Source organism: Lissotriton helveticus, chromosome 4_1 (genome assembly GCF_964261635.1).
Source record: "Lissotriton helveticus chromosome 4_1, aLisHel1.1, whole genome shotgun sequence".
In the NCBI taxonomy this organism is placed as follows: domain Eukaryota; kingdom Metazoa; phylum Chordata; class Amphibia; order Caudata; family Salamandridae; genus Lissotriton; species Lissotriton helveticus.
This window is the reverse complement of record NC_136063.1, coordinates 1,138,522,277-1,138,537,430: the sequence shown is the minus strand read 5'-3', so window position 1 is coordinate 1,138,537,430 and position 15,154 is coordinate 1,138,522,277. Positions and strand designations below refer to the sequence as shown.

The 15,154-nt window shown below is 40.0% G+C and overlaps 1 protein-coding gene across 1 annotated transcript in view; it reads right to left on the bottom strand.

The window, feature by feature from the left end:
* BAG1 (BAG cochaperone 1) overlaps positions 1 to 15,154 on the bottom strand; it is a 290,179-nt gene that overhangs the window by 174,925 nt on the left and 100,100 nt on the right. The gene's annotated exons all lie outside the window — the stretch shown is intronic.

The window sequence follows — 15,154 nt, the reverse complement described above, 5'->3', positions numbered from 1 at the left end:
GACAGGGCTTTTATGTGCATAGGAGCTGTGGAGTGTTTTCAAATTATGACTTGTAAATCGTTTCTGAGAAAAAGCAATGGTTTTAATATTGATGACAAGGACATAATGGTGTCTGCTTCTTTATAAGGTAATTGAGAGTCTCTGATGTTATTTTTCCCATTTCAATGTAAGAAGTTTGTCTGTGGAGCAAAATTGCTTGTAAATATGCTCCCACCTGTGCATGGCAAATTTAGATTTTGAATGTTTCCGTTACATAGGCATGTTAAAGGTGACTGAAACATGCTGCAAAGGCAATCAAAAAATGCTTTTATGTGTCTTAAGGACATTTTAAGTCATTTCCCCATGTGCAGTGTTTTCAAATTATGAGTTGAAAATCGTTTTTGAGGTAAAGGAATGTTTTCAAAATTTATGTGCGCCATATGACCCCAAATTTCTTTTTCAGGGGTGCAGCAGGGTGTTCTTGAGACACCCCTGCACCGTCGGAAAAATTCGTAATTTGCGATGAGGTAATTGCTAATCGCAAATTGCACCTTCATTCCTATGGGCCTCCTGCTGCATGGAAATGAATGGGTAATTTGTAATTAGCAAATAGGTCATCGCAAACTAGGAATGGTAAAGAATCGCTATTTATTCCTTAAAGTTCGCTATTTAGGAAATGCAAAAAACTTTGATGATACATATGGTGGTTTATCTCTAACAAGATAAGAAGCATAGGGATAGATTTATGATGACTGGCGCATCACCAGGGATGTGTTAGTCATTCTGTGCCGCTGTTCCGTCACCTATGGTGTGCTGCATTTACAATGCGGCGCATCATGGGGCAAAAACAGCACAGATGCGTGACGTATTTGTGCCGTAAAGTTGGCGCATTGCTGGAGTTGTATCGCAAGTGTGATGAAGCTCCAGTAAGGTTGAGGGGTGCCCCTGTCGCAGGGTTTCTGTTCTGACACAGAACTGTGGACAGAGGATTGGAACCTCGGCGAATTAGGGTGTCCCAAAACTCACCTTAGTAATCAAAACCCCTTAGCAAGCTAGGTACAGTGTCACATTGGATATAACAAACTCTCAATGTTTAGACAATCCAGAATATGAACTTATAGTACCTCAGGATACGTGGAACTCATGAACAGTCGGTCTTATATATTTCTTAGAAACGAGAACATGGAGTTAAGAAGAACACATGTGTATTTGAAATGTTTATTTACTAATGCCGTCTTCTCAGGCGTAGTATCTTAGATTATACAAGTACACATATTATCAGTAGCAAAATTACCAGCATAGTCAATAGTACATAAAAAGCGAATGGTGACAGTATGTTAACATGCTGTAAATGAATAAGAGTTAGCAACACTTATAAGCAGCCGCGGGCCGTGGAGGGAGTTACGGTGGGCAGGGAGGCGGGGAGGGGGAGGGGCAGGGTGGAGAGGGCTCCACCCTGCCCCTCCCCCTCCCCGCATCCCTGCCCCACCGTAACTCCCTCCACGGCCCGCGGCTGCTTATATCTCACCCTCCCTAATACACATAATATATTATTTGCTAAGAAGGTCTCTTTGTGTTGGTTTAGGGCGTGCCGATACTTTAGTGTCTTAGATTTGAAGGAATCACATCAGCATAGAAAAGATAATCCATATGCCGTGCTTAATATCGCCAACGGCATTGTGCCATAATATTCTAGCATGCGATTGCGGAACAGTGTCAGCAGCTGCAGGGCGGGAGCTTGCACAGGAGGGACATCCATATTTAAAAATGTAAAAAAGCACAAGAGCGTCCGCTGGTAATGGAAGTAAAAATGGGAATCCACGAAGCAGAGTGGAAAAAATAGAATGTAAGAAAGCAGGGATGACTCCAAAGATTTTCTCAAATGAAGTCACGAGACCACTGGTAACAATTTTAAAAAAGTGCGCCAGGCCCTTTGTGGAGGACGCGTTAGAGATAGTCCGAACCATCTTGCTGAAATGGTATTTAAAAGGGTCTGCACCTCTGTACGGGTGTTCGCTGTGTGAAGCACGAAAGTTTCACGGGCCGAACTCAAGGCCACCTCTCTCTGAGACAAAATAGCTCTTATTCTTGCCATGCCGTTGAAATGTGCTGCCAAGGTTGGTATTTGTGGCCAGATTGAAAACTCCCTATGTTCATGTGTGGGAGGAAATAGAACATTTCTGCAGCAAATAACCCGTTCATTTACTGTTACGATAAAATGAATACTTTTAATTAACCCAGAACAATCTTCATTATTGAGCATCAAATAACTACCATTTTCCAAGAACTTGAACGTGGGGATGATAGCAGGAACTGGTGTGCCTTGCAACACGCAAGCCATATTTGGTCGGTGTTTGTTGCATGAACCGTGTAACTGTATGTGCCTACACATTAGTGAATGATCTGGCGTCTCAGTGCATTCCTCTCCATTCAGATAAAGTTCTTGATCATCTTTGAAAATCTGTATGTGTATGGAAGCGACCAGACTTCATGAAGAAAACCACTACCTAAAGGTTAATAACGACCTATTGGTATATATTTCATACAATTTGAAAACTTATATAAAGCAAAAGGCAGCGTTATTAAACCGTGGATAAGGCACGTTGCCAAAGCAGTCAACCTTTTGGATTTATACTGGAAATGTTAAAGGAAGAATTACGGAGTAGGGCCTGTAAATCTTTAATAGACAACGAGTAAAATTACTCCAACCATCATATTCCTCTAACTCCGGGATAGTAGGGGTGTTTAATTTTTTAGAAGTAGCCAATCCAAAGCATTTGGTCTGGGAAATTGTTTCATTCACAAACCACATATGTTTTGGGATGAGACATGCACGGTGGAAAGCCTCAGTGCCTTGTACCTGCCAGGTTCGTGAACCCCAAACTGATGTAGATCCTGGATATTTTTACTCTGTATTACGTTAGCATGGTCTCATTACTGGTTTAAACGCCATTTTTCCTTTTTTGTAACTTCTGCACACGACACTTAGTTGTTGCTTTAGCTTTCAGCCTACCTGCGTCAAGATCTATGCCTGCTTCAAGCAGGCGCAGGGTTTTGATGTAGCTTTGTCCTATCTGATTGTAAATGCGGCACACCGTGGGTGGCAGAGCAGCGGTGCACGTTAACTGGTGCATCCCTGGGGATGTGCTAGTTAATATAAATCTGCCCCTTTACATTTAATTATGTGCAGGGTACACAGAGTAGGTGAGGTTTATCCAAGGTTAAGAAGAGATGAGTCCTGTTCAGTGAAAAATTGGAGATAGGCTTCAGTATATTATATACTTAAGTAGTGTGTTAAGTTTTTGATGACTGTTATTAATTTACTGTTGGGTAATAGTGGTTAATAACATTTTTTATTATATTTTACCACAGATTCAACTGCAGATTATTTCAAGATTTTAGGATGCCTAGCAAAGAAAGAGTAAGAAAGGCTGCAAAACGTCAAAGACAGCAGGACCATGGAATAATGCAGCAGTCCTCTAACAAAAAGATTTGTCAAGTCACCAAGAAAGCACCGGGTAAGAGTCGAAAAACAGTCATAAGAAATATGTGTAGTAAAAAAAATATTACTACAGAAAATGTTTCAGTCCAGAAAAGGAGAAATAATTCAAATGGTAAGGAAAGGCCAATGAGAAATTTTACTGCTAGAGTAAGAGATAACTCTATGCATGAAAGTAGAAGGAAACAACAGTTTAGGGATATTCGTAAACGAATGTTCCGCAACAGGATAATTGGGAATTTGTTAAAAAATATTAAGAAAGGTCAGCAGAAAGTGGTTTTTTATAAGAGAAAAAAAATAGTTGAGAAAGTTATTGATCAGGCATTTGAAATTAAACGTAAGTTATTTATTTTGACAATCAATAGAATTAGGAAGCTAAACAAGGTAATTTATGATTTCAAAAGAAATAGTAGATGGAAGAGAATAGTTAATCGTAGTAATTTTTGTGAAGTTTTTTCTGGAGAATGGATGCATAGTTCAAGCTCTGAGGCATTTTTTAATGAGGAGAGTTATTTCCAGGATAATGATTTGGTGCATGCAGTTGACACCAGTGGTCGAGCTTATGAAGTGAAAGATGGTTGTCCAGTTGAAAAAGAAAAACTTGTGAGAACAGAGATAGAAGAGGTGTTAGGTAATGAGGTTTTAGGGAGACGTCCTAAGGGTCCTGTGTACACCTGGAAGTGTAGTAGTATTTGCAGTGTACGACAGGATTCCATCAATTTGCTTTGTGATTTTATACGGTCATTTAGTAAGAAAAGTTTGAAGCAGAAAATGAAGTTGTTGCAAGAATTAGATCCTTGCAGAGTGAGAGAAGTGATAGGTTTGCATGGTCATTCACTGGCTTGTCTTTCCAGGAGAGTATGCCAGAGTGTTTTTCATCATTTCAGGATGCTAGCAGTGCATCATAATAAAGTGAGGAAATTAGTTAGAATGTTGTATTATGCTAAGAGTCCAGCAATTATGCTTAAACAATTATGCACTGCTCTTTTGCATGGTTCTGAAATAGATGTGAAGAATATATGTGAAGAAATTGAGTTTTGTTACTTTGGAAGTAAAGAGGAGAATGTTGAAATTGACCAAGAAGAAGAGAGTAATGTGGAAGATAGTGTACAGGTTTCCAGTACAGATAATTTCCAGAGGGAAATTGCGACGTTTGAGGTGAAATCAAGTGAGAGGCCAAATTTCACTTGTGTGTGTTGTCGACGCACTTATTATAAGAATCAGACTAAGTTAGTGGATTTATATGGAAAAAGTGAAAGGGAAAATAATAGTGAATGGAAGGATTTTACAACATACTTGATGGTAGAAAATTGTTTTGATTTGGGATTGGATCAACGTGTGTGTACTTATTGTTGTAACAAATTAAATCAAAACCAGATGCCTGCTAGAGCAGTTCATAATAATCTGGAATTGGTTGAGATTCCTTCTGAATTGAAGGATTTAAATACTTATGAATCTATTTTGATTCAAAGTATCCATCCCTTTCAGGCTATTGTAAGAATGGAGCCAAAGACAGGGAAATTGCCTCCATCAGATTTACAGAGAGGATTAAAGGGAAGAGTTGTTTATTTGCCTCTAGATTTGAAGAAAAACATTAACACAATTGGAGTAGAAAAAGTGGAAGAGGAACCTCTTGTTATCTTAGTTAATGGGGTTCCGACAAAGAATAAGAAAATATGGCAAGATTTAGTAGATGTTAGGAAAGTCAAAAGGGCAACATTGTATTTGAAAAAATATAATAAATACTATAAAAATGTATATGTTGTAGAAGAGGAAGTAAGTGAGGAAGAGGATAGCGATTTGTGTGCTGGTCAAATTGAGAAAGTAGAACCCTGTACTAGTGAAGAAATATATGAACATTATAGTGTTCATCCTTTGCATTCCAAGGAAGTCATGGGGAATGCTATTGAGTTGTTTCAAATGAAACAAGCGAAAGGGAGTCCCATTAGTGTTTGGGAGGAAAGTTTGGAAGCTCGGTGTTTCCCACAGCTTTTTCCAACAGGTCAGGGAGGAAGATATGATGAGCGACCTCATCAAATTCCTGCTTCTGAATACCGGACTTTGCGATTGTATGCAGGAGATCCTAGGTTTCGACAATGCATTCCTTATTTGTTTCATCTCCTGTTTGAAAGCGATCTGTCTGGACTGTCATATGCAGTGAACCACATCTTGAAAAGTGGTATACACATGCAAAACATCTCGGCAAGTGACTTTATGGATAAAGTCAATGTCCAAGACAGTATTTTGGATTCTCACCTGATTAATCTCATGGCGAGTCAGCGTGGTACTAATGAGTACTGGTACCGTCGTCATGGTGATTTAAAATGTATGCTGAGGAACTTAGGAACTCCCACATGGTTCCTCACTTTGAGCTGTGCTGAGTATGGCTGGGAAGACTTACTTGAATTTCTACGAGAGGCAAATGCTAACGTAGAAAACATCGAATTCAAGACACCCGGAGAACTGTGCTCTTTGGATCCAGTCAATGTATGTAGGTACTTCAATCATAGATTTGAAGGTATGATGTCTTTCATCATGAATAAGAAGAATCCACCTCTTGGAGAGGTGTTGGATTTCTTCTGGAGGAAGGAGTACCAAGCAAGAGGTGCTCCTCATATACATATGTTGCTGTGGATCAAGGATGCACCTAAATTTGGAACGGATGCAGACGACTCAGTGATGAGTTTCATAGAACAGTATTCTACGTGTGCTGTTCCAAACGCAAAGGAGAAAAAAAGCCTAAGAGAAAAAGTTCTACGTTTCCAAAGCCATCGATGTGGAAAGTACTGTCGTCGTAAATTCCGGAACAAAGACAAGTTCTACACCAAATGTCGTTTCGGCTTTCCACGATCGGTGATTTCTAAAGGAAGAGTGAACAGTTTGATGTCTTCGCTGCGACATAATGTGATGAAGAAATCACCTAAAAACACATACAATTTGAAGAGGAACGAAGAGTCTAAGTACATCAACGACTACAACCCGGTGATTTTGTCCATGTGGAATGCTAACATGGATATACAGTTTGTGGCTGATAACTGTATGGCTGTGGCTCGGTATGTGACATCTTACATCACCAAAAAAGAGAAGACAGAATTGAAGGATATGTGGGAGGACATTTCCCATGAAAAGAGCCTCAGCAAGAAGTTGTACAGTTTCAGTCTGAAGATGTTGTCGCATCGAGAAATCGGAGCTTACGAATGTTCTGACCGGTTGTCTTCAGCAAGTCTCTATGCCAAGTCCAGGAGTATCGTTTGGGCGAGTGTTGGTCTTGCTGCAACGCGTAATCGAGTTCTGAAACCTGTGCGGGAAATTGAGTATTTGGCGGAAAAGGAGCCAAACAGTACCGACATTTTGAAGAGCAACATGTTGGATACATATTATCCAAATCGAAGCAGTCACCTCGAGAATGTTTGTCTGTATGAGGTTCTGCAAAATTACATATTCAAGAGGAACATCAAAGAAGATACTGAGAAAGGAGTGTATGCTGTAATAGGAAGTGAGGGATGTCTGGTCAAGCAAAGAAAATGCCACTTGATAAACCATCGAAAATTGAGTGGCGAATCTCCTGAAAAAAAGGAGTTTTTCTATTTAGCACTTTTGCAACTTTTTAAGCCTTGGCGTGCAGAAGAGGAACTGCTTGGAGATTTCCTTTGTTACGAAGACTCATTCAATGCTGCCAAGGAGACCATAGAATGTCCTGCTTTTCCCAAATATGTAGAAATGTTGAATGTGGAAATTGAGCAGGAAGCAACGATTGCAGCCGAGATTGCCAGAGACAGTTCTCAGGACAGTCAGAGTTCTGCTTCATTGAGTCAGGATCCACTAGGAGGACCTCTTATCGAAAATGAAGCTGCCACTGCTATGAATGAAGTGGAAAGAGCCATGGCATATGCTCAGGAGGATGTGGTTAACTTAGAAGAGTTGGAAAGACAACTCAACGTTGAGCAGAGGAAAATATATGACGAACTTACCATGCAAATTGATCATGGATTAAGTCATGACAAGAAAGAGTGCTCATGTACGTCGTTGAAGCCTGTCCGACTGTACGTGAGTGGAGAAGCGGGAACTGGAAAAAGTTTCCTTATTAAAGCAATTTCATGTTATTTGCAGGAAAGGACAGAGTCATCGCTGTCTTGTGTTGTCACCGCTCCAACTGGACTGGCAGCACATAACATTAAAGGGATTACTTTACATCGTTTACTGATGCTGCCAGTGGAGCATGACAACAAATTAGAATATCACAAGCTATCTGGAGATGCTTGTTTTGAAGTTTCAAGAGTCTTGAGGAAAATGAAACTTCTTATCATTGACGAAGTAAGCATGGTTTCCAATGTCATGCTTGCCTTTGTGCATTTGAGAATGCAAGAAGTTCTCAAAACAGAGTATGATGTGTTATTTGGTGGCAAACACATCATTGTTTTCGGAGATCTTCTGCAGCTGACACCAGTGAAAGGGCAACCTGTGTTCAAAATGCTCACGCATGAAGATACCAGGAAGTGCTTAGGGAGTATTGGCAACGTCAATATATGGTTAAACTTCAATTATGCTGAACTGCATGAAAATATGCGTCAGGCAAAGGATGAAGTTTACAAGACTATTCTACAAGATGTTAGAATTGGAAAAGTGACCGAGCATGGGAAAGAAGCTTTACATGCACGATTACTGACAAATTTATATCCAGACGAAGATGTTGTGCCTGAGAATATTTTTCAGAAAGTTACTGAGAAAAAATCTGGAATATGTTTGATGCCAACTCTTGCAGAATGTGCCAAATTCAACAACAAAATGTTGCATTTAGAAAAGCAAGAGATTGTGAAATTGGAAGCTATTGACAGAGTAGAGCATATGGGATCAACAATTATTTTGTCTGAGAATCTGAAAACAAAATTGGATTCATTAGAGAAGAGTATATCTAAAACTGCGGGTTTTGAAAAGACTCTGAATGTGTGCTTGAACTGCCGTATAATTTTAAGAAGGAATTTACATGTTGAAAGAGGTCTGGTAAATGGATCAATGGGTAATGTTGTTGATTTTGTGAAATACAGAAATAGAGATGGAATTGAATTTTTAAAAATTAAATTTGATGGCATTGAGGAAGTACAGCTAATTGCTCGTTGTTCTGCTAGATTTTTGCTTGTAAAAGACTTATATGTTCGTCGTAAGCAGTTTCCTGTTTGCTTGGCATATGCGGTGACAATCCATAAATCGCAAGGTTTAAGTGTAGATTGTGCATTGGTGAATATTGGCAGTTCTGTGTTCAAGGAGGGTATGGCATATGTGGCATTGTCACGAGTTAGGACTTTATCGGGATTGTACTTGATTGAGTGTGATGTCACAAACATTTGTGCGGATCTAGATTGTGTTAAGGAATACAATAGGTTGAGAAGAGAGTATGCGCCACATTTGCCTCAGTATCCTTTGTTTGAGAAACGTGTGGTAGGCCGGAAACGAAGAAATGTGACCAATACTGGGGAGGTTGTAGCAAAAAGACGAAAAGTCGATGAACCTGAAATTATAAGCAGAAACAAAAAGGATTCTGTTGAAGATGTTGTTGGTTTACAATTTGAAAACAGTTCTGGTGTCAACTGCTATGCTAATGTAGTGGTAAATGTTTTGTTTTCTCTACAAAATGTAAAAGAAGAGATTGTGGTCAATTCTGATCAAAGATTTTGCAGTTTGTTAAATTCTGTGTTAGAGAAATGTAGCACTGATAGAACAAACATAGAAATTGTGTCTGAAATTCGAAATCTGTTAGACAGATGTTCAGGCCAAACACAATTCTCTCAAAATAGTCAGCAAGATTGTCAGGAGTTTTTAATGTATATGCTTGATGTATTGCATGATGAAGGTGTAGATGTAGATCACCTGTTTGGGCTTTCTTATCAATGGCAGCATGACTGCGAGAACTGTAGGGTATCAAGTACTACTAGTGTAGACTCAGAAAGATTTATATATTTAACTTTGCCAGACAGTAAATCAGTCTCTTTTAATAAGCTAGTAAAAGCAGCTGATCACAACATGGAGTGTAGCCACTGTAAATCTGAAATGATGTCCACATTATTTATACGAACATATGGCCAGTATGTCATTTTAATGTTCCAACGATGTAGGCCTGATGGAACAAAATTGACAACTTTAATTAAAAATTTTGTAGCTTCGCAGTTGTCAATATCAGGAAGGACTTTTGTAACTGCAGCAATTATATATCATGATGGCCCTTCAATAACATCAGGACATTACACAGCTTATTTAAAGTCTAGAAATGGCTAGTCATTCTGCAATGATTCTGTTTTAATTTTCAAAAAAAAATTGCCATATGACCTTAAAAACTCTTACCTGGTGTTTTTAAAACCAAAATTTTAGGGAAAGAATCTCGGGATGTGCTCTGAGGAATTTCAAGAAGTTCTCATGGCTCCTACACTATTTGGCCTTGAAGATAAGTGTAGTACAGAGACATAACTTTTTACCATAACACTGGGCGTTATTGAGAAATACGTGCACTTTGAATGAGTTCAGAAAAACTATTTCTTTTTATAAGCTAATTGAAGCAGCGAATCAAAACATGGAGTAGAGGGAATGTAAGTCTGCAATGCTGTCTACTGTTTTACATTGCTTTGTGATTAAAAGTGATGTAGAGAATTAAATAATTGTACTAGTCATAAAGGTAGTGTAAGTCTGCTTCATAGTAAGCAGTATCAGTGTGATAGGAAATGTAGAACATGATTGAGCAAGAAGGGGAAGATATTACTAGTCCAGGATTGTGTAAATGATCTTCAACATTTTAATTCTGAAAGTTGCGGAAATGCGAAAAGACGGGATTGGCTAACAAGAAATGTAAATGTAAATGTAAATGTAGTATACTTGTAAAGCGCACAGCTGCCCCAGCAACGGGGCGTCCCGGCGCTGTATAACTCTGGGGAACCCGTCCTGGCTTTCCCTGTGGGATGGTCCCTTGCTGGGAGTCCCCAAGGTGGAGCCAGGCATCCCCGGAATTGGTGGGGCCGTTGTGGAGATTAGGCAAGCTAATGCCCAGAGTTGCCGAGTGGAACCCCTGATTAGAGTAAGCACCGAAGCGAGAATTATCAAGTCCGCGGACAGGTCCATGACCCTGCCGCGTCGGGAATTGAACCCTGGTCCCGGGCTGACTTCTGCTCTCAGGCCTGCTGCCTCTAACCAGTGAGCCACACTACTCCACTAAATCCAAGAGTTATACATGGCTCTGACAAGATTTGGCCTTGTGGAATCTTGTGGTAGAGAGCAAGAAGTCATTTATTGTATGTAACATGTTTTTGAAAACGATGGAGGTTTTCTTTCAGAAAGTGGCGGGTTGAAAGTAATAACAGCACAACAGAGTGTAAGCTGTTCATAGGACATCCTTGGCCGTCATGGAAAGTAAGTTAACTTTAAGGAGTTCTGAATTCTGATTTGTAATGTATGGGTTTTTTAAACACAATCATTTTGATTGTGTTTTTTTTTCCCCGCTGTTATATGATGAATACCTTCAAGTCACTGTTTTAGTGAAATTTGATACATTCTGAGAACAGCAAAAATAAACCATTTAACATTATAATTAATTCTGTTCTGTTTGCATTTATGATGTATATGTAGAACTGTGTAGGAGGCATGGAGAAGGTGAGGCTTCTGTAAGTGTCAAAGTTGTTGCATACAGTGCTCATATTCTACGTAGTCTTTTTTATTTCATTACTTTCACTGTTTCTGACTGATCTAAAAAAAATTTTTTAAAAAGAACAGTAAGTATAAGGGAAGGAAACAGACAGTTATGTTAAAAGAAACACAGCTATAGGGAATAAACTAGGGATACTGTTACCCGCAATCCTCTGCTGATGATGTCACTGAGCATGTCATGAATGATGTAATATGTGACATCATCAGCAGTGGATTACGGGTAATAGTATCTCTAGTTTACTCCCCTATAGCTGTCTTTCTTTCTTATGACTTTTGATGATGATTAGATAAAGAGTTTGAAACTTCCCTGAGTCTGTGGTTATTATATTGAATGCAAATATAATGGTATTTCTTGACTGCTTGCCTATTATTCTAAACTCCCTGATCCATACCAGTGACCAGGATTGGTAAGTCCAATGGTATAGGAATTAGTGAAATAAAATAGACTGGTAGTAGAGTGTAGGTTACCCGATTGAGCATATTTGGTGAATTGAATTATGGGCCCAGGTGAGTATTGGTAAATTTAGTCGGGTGACCTGCGCGCTATCACTTGTACAACACAAGAGTGCTTAAGGAGTTCAAAAACATTCTTTATGGGATGTTCAAGAAGTTTATATTGAAGCATTTTCTTGAGAACTTTATCCTATGTAAAATACAGTCCTTCAAACATCCAATAAAATAGGAGCCATGCATTTCTGTTTCCATTCAAAGTTTCCTTTTATTGGATCATTAAGTAATACTCGTTTAGAGGGCTTCGCATGGAAGGGATTTCACGTCCATCTTTGCAATATGCACAGGATTGACTGAGGAACAGGAAACTTGACCACGGTTTCATATATACTTTTGACAATGATTCATCGGATGAACTGAATAAAACCCTGATGAAGCCCTATTTTGAGGACAAAACGTATTGGCTGGGCTGCTGGAGTATTACTGAATAATTCAATAAAAGAAAACTTTGGATGGAAAGACAATTTCATGGCTCCTACTTTAATGGAATTTTGAAGGACTGTATTTTACATGGGATAAGTTTTTGAAGAAAACGCTCCAATATCAACTTCTTGAACATTCTACAGAACACATTTTTTGGATTCCTTTTTGTACAGGATTAAGTGCAAGATAAAATTAATTTAATCTGCACCCCTATTACCAAGTGCTAATAAATCTTTGCCTTACAACTTCAAGTTTGCAAAAGAAAAACTGACTAAAGCTCCAGATACACTGACAAGGATTTTGAGATTTGCTGATTATTTGCGTATGCTACCAGCTAATGAAACTTAATTGGTTGTTGAGTAACGTGAAAGAGGTAATGTTTCCTAGCTTTGTACTAGAAAAGTAAGCAGTTCATAAAGGCAATTAACTCATCCATTTTTTGTTTGTAATTTACAGCCCTCATTTAATTTTAAAAGACTATTAAAATTTTGTTGATCATTCAAGGAAAATACAATCATGTTACTTGCATGAAAGTTGAGATAAGAGACTCTGCTTTGGCGATAGTTCATACTGATCACCGCAAACTGAAATACTGACCGCCTGATAGCACATTGGAAAATCTTTATAGTTCTTTTCTTTCTCTTATCCCATTCCTTCTTTTCCCACTTTTGTATGACAATGTCTGTACCAAGCTGTGAGATGTGCAGAGGAGGGAGAGGAAAGAAGGGTCAGGGCACTCCCACAAGGCCCAGCAAAAAAACATAATCTATCACTTTGTGCTTTTAATTGTAACAACCAGGCACACAAGAGAGACAGCTGATAATTTGTACTTTGACAACTCTAATAAATAGTGGTGGGTGGGGAGGTTTGGAGCGGAGGAAGCACCACAGACAAGGAGGGTGGGAGGGAAGAAGAAATACTACCTCAGTTACAGTATGAACCACGGACGGACACTAATTAAAATAAATCGATCTGTGCTTAGTCCATGCTCCATAGACAGAAAGTAAGTGGTGCATGGCATATGCTGGCCAATTAGGAGGCAGCAAAGAAGTGTGACAATGATGCCAAGAAAAGGTGAGCAATGTTCAGGTTCCAAGCCGTTTATAATAAATAATATCCCTCCCACTGGACAGTGTATGTGCTGTCTGCAGGGAAGGCATAGTGAGTTTCAGAGCTCTATCCCTTGTTTTGCTGACTTTAAACTCTGGAATAACTTTGGATTTAACCTTCAAAAATCTGCTGTTTGTCTTTTCTCGCAACAAGGTGATTGTTGCCCTCTATCATTCGCCATCATATCGGAGCACTGAGCATGCCTGCTTCACTTGTTTGGTAAAGGATTTTACCATTTGTAGCTCTATCTCCTATTTCTCAAACCGGTATGATACAAGTTGCTCTCTTGCTTACTAGCCACTCCAGGTCTAAAACACATTTATTTAGAAGCTGACCAGTTCTTGCAAACGTGTTGTACATACTAATGAGCTACATCAGATCGAACTCCTTAGATGTTTATTTAGATCGTAGGCCAAGATAATTAGCAACATATTGGATTATAATTGCATTTATATACCACAAGGCTTTGAAGCACTATATGGCAATTCAATGGCTACTCAGGCAACTTTCCAAAACCATTGTGCCACTCTACTGCACACCACGTCACTCTACACCATGCCACTCCACACTACTCTACTCCATGCCACACAATTCTTCACAATGCCACACATTTCCACCCCATGCCCCACAAATCAACACCATATAATTCCACACACCATTCCACTTCACACAATTCCACTCTATGATACACAATTCCACTCTACGCTACACAATTCCACTCTACGCTACACAATTCCACTCCATGCCACACAATTCCACTCCATGCCACACAATTCCACTCCATGCCACACAATTCAACTCCACGCCACACAATTCAACTCCACACCACACAATTCCACTCCACACCACACAATTCCACTCCACACCACACAATTCCACTCCACACCACACAACCTCACTCCACAACATTTCACGCCACACAATTCCATTCCACCCCACACAATTCTTACCCACTGAACGCAAATCCACTCCATGCTGGACAATTCCATGCTACATAATTCCACTCCACACCACACCATTTCACTCCACAACACACAATTCCACTCCACACAATTCCACTCCATTACACTCAATTCCACTCCACAATATTCCCCTCCATGCCCCACTATTCCACTCAACCACACGGCCAATTCCACTCCAAACAAATGCACTACATACAAATCATACTTCACACCACACAATGTAAATGTATACTTGTAAAGCGCACTGTTACTCCATCTCGGAGTGTCCTGGCGCTGTATACCGCTGGGGAACCCGTCCTGGCTTTCCCTGTGAGATGGTCCCTCCTGGGCACCCCCAAGGTGAAGCCAGGCATCCCCGGCGCTGATAGGGCCGTTGTGGAGATTAAGCAAGCTATTGCCCAGAGTTGCAGAGTGGGACCCATGGTTAGCTTAGGCACCTAGGCGAGAATTATCGAGTCCGCAGACATTGACCCAAGACCCTGCCACGACGGGAATTGAACCCTGGTCCCGGGCTGACCTCTGCATCAGGGTCTGCCACTCTAACCATTGAGCCACACTTCTCAATGCAACTCCAACCACTCCATACAATACGACTCCACAACAAGCCACACAATTCCACTCCATTCCACTTCACACACAATTCCACTCCACTCAATTCCTCGCTGCACAATTTCATTCCACTCAATTCCACTCCACAGCACTCCACTCAATTCCACATCACACAATTTCACTCCATGCCACAGAATTTCACTCCATGCCACAGAATTCCACTCAATGCCACAGAATTCCACTAAATGCCACATAATTCCACTCAATGCCACTGTTTCCCACAGGGGCTATCCTCAGGTTGTGGATGAAGAGTGTGTAGGGCATGTGTACGGTGCAACAGGACACGAGCACCACGAAGGATCAGGAAGCGGACAGTCACAGAATGGTTCCTATGCATATCTATAATGGTAGTTATAGCTCGCAAAGGCATCACAGT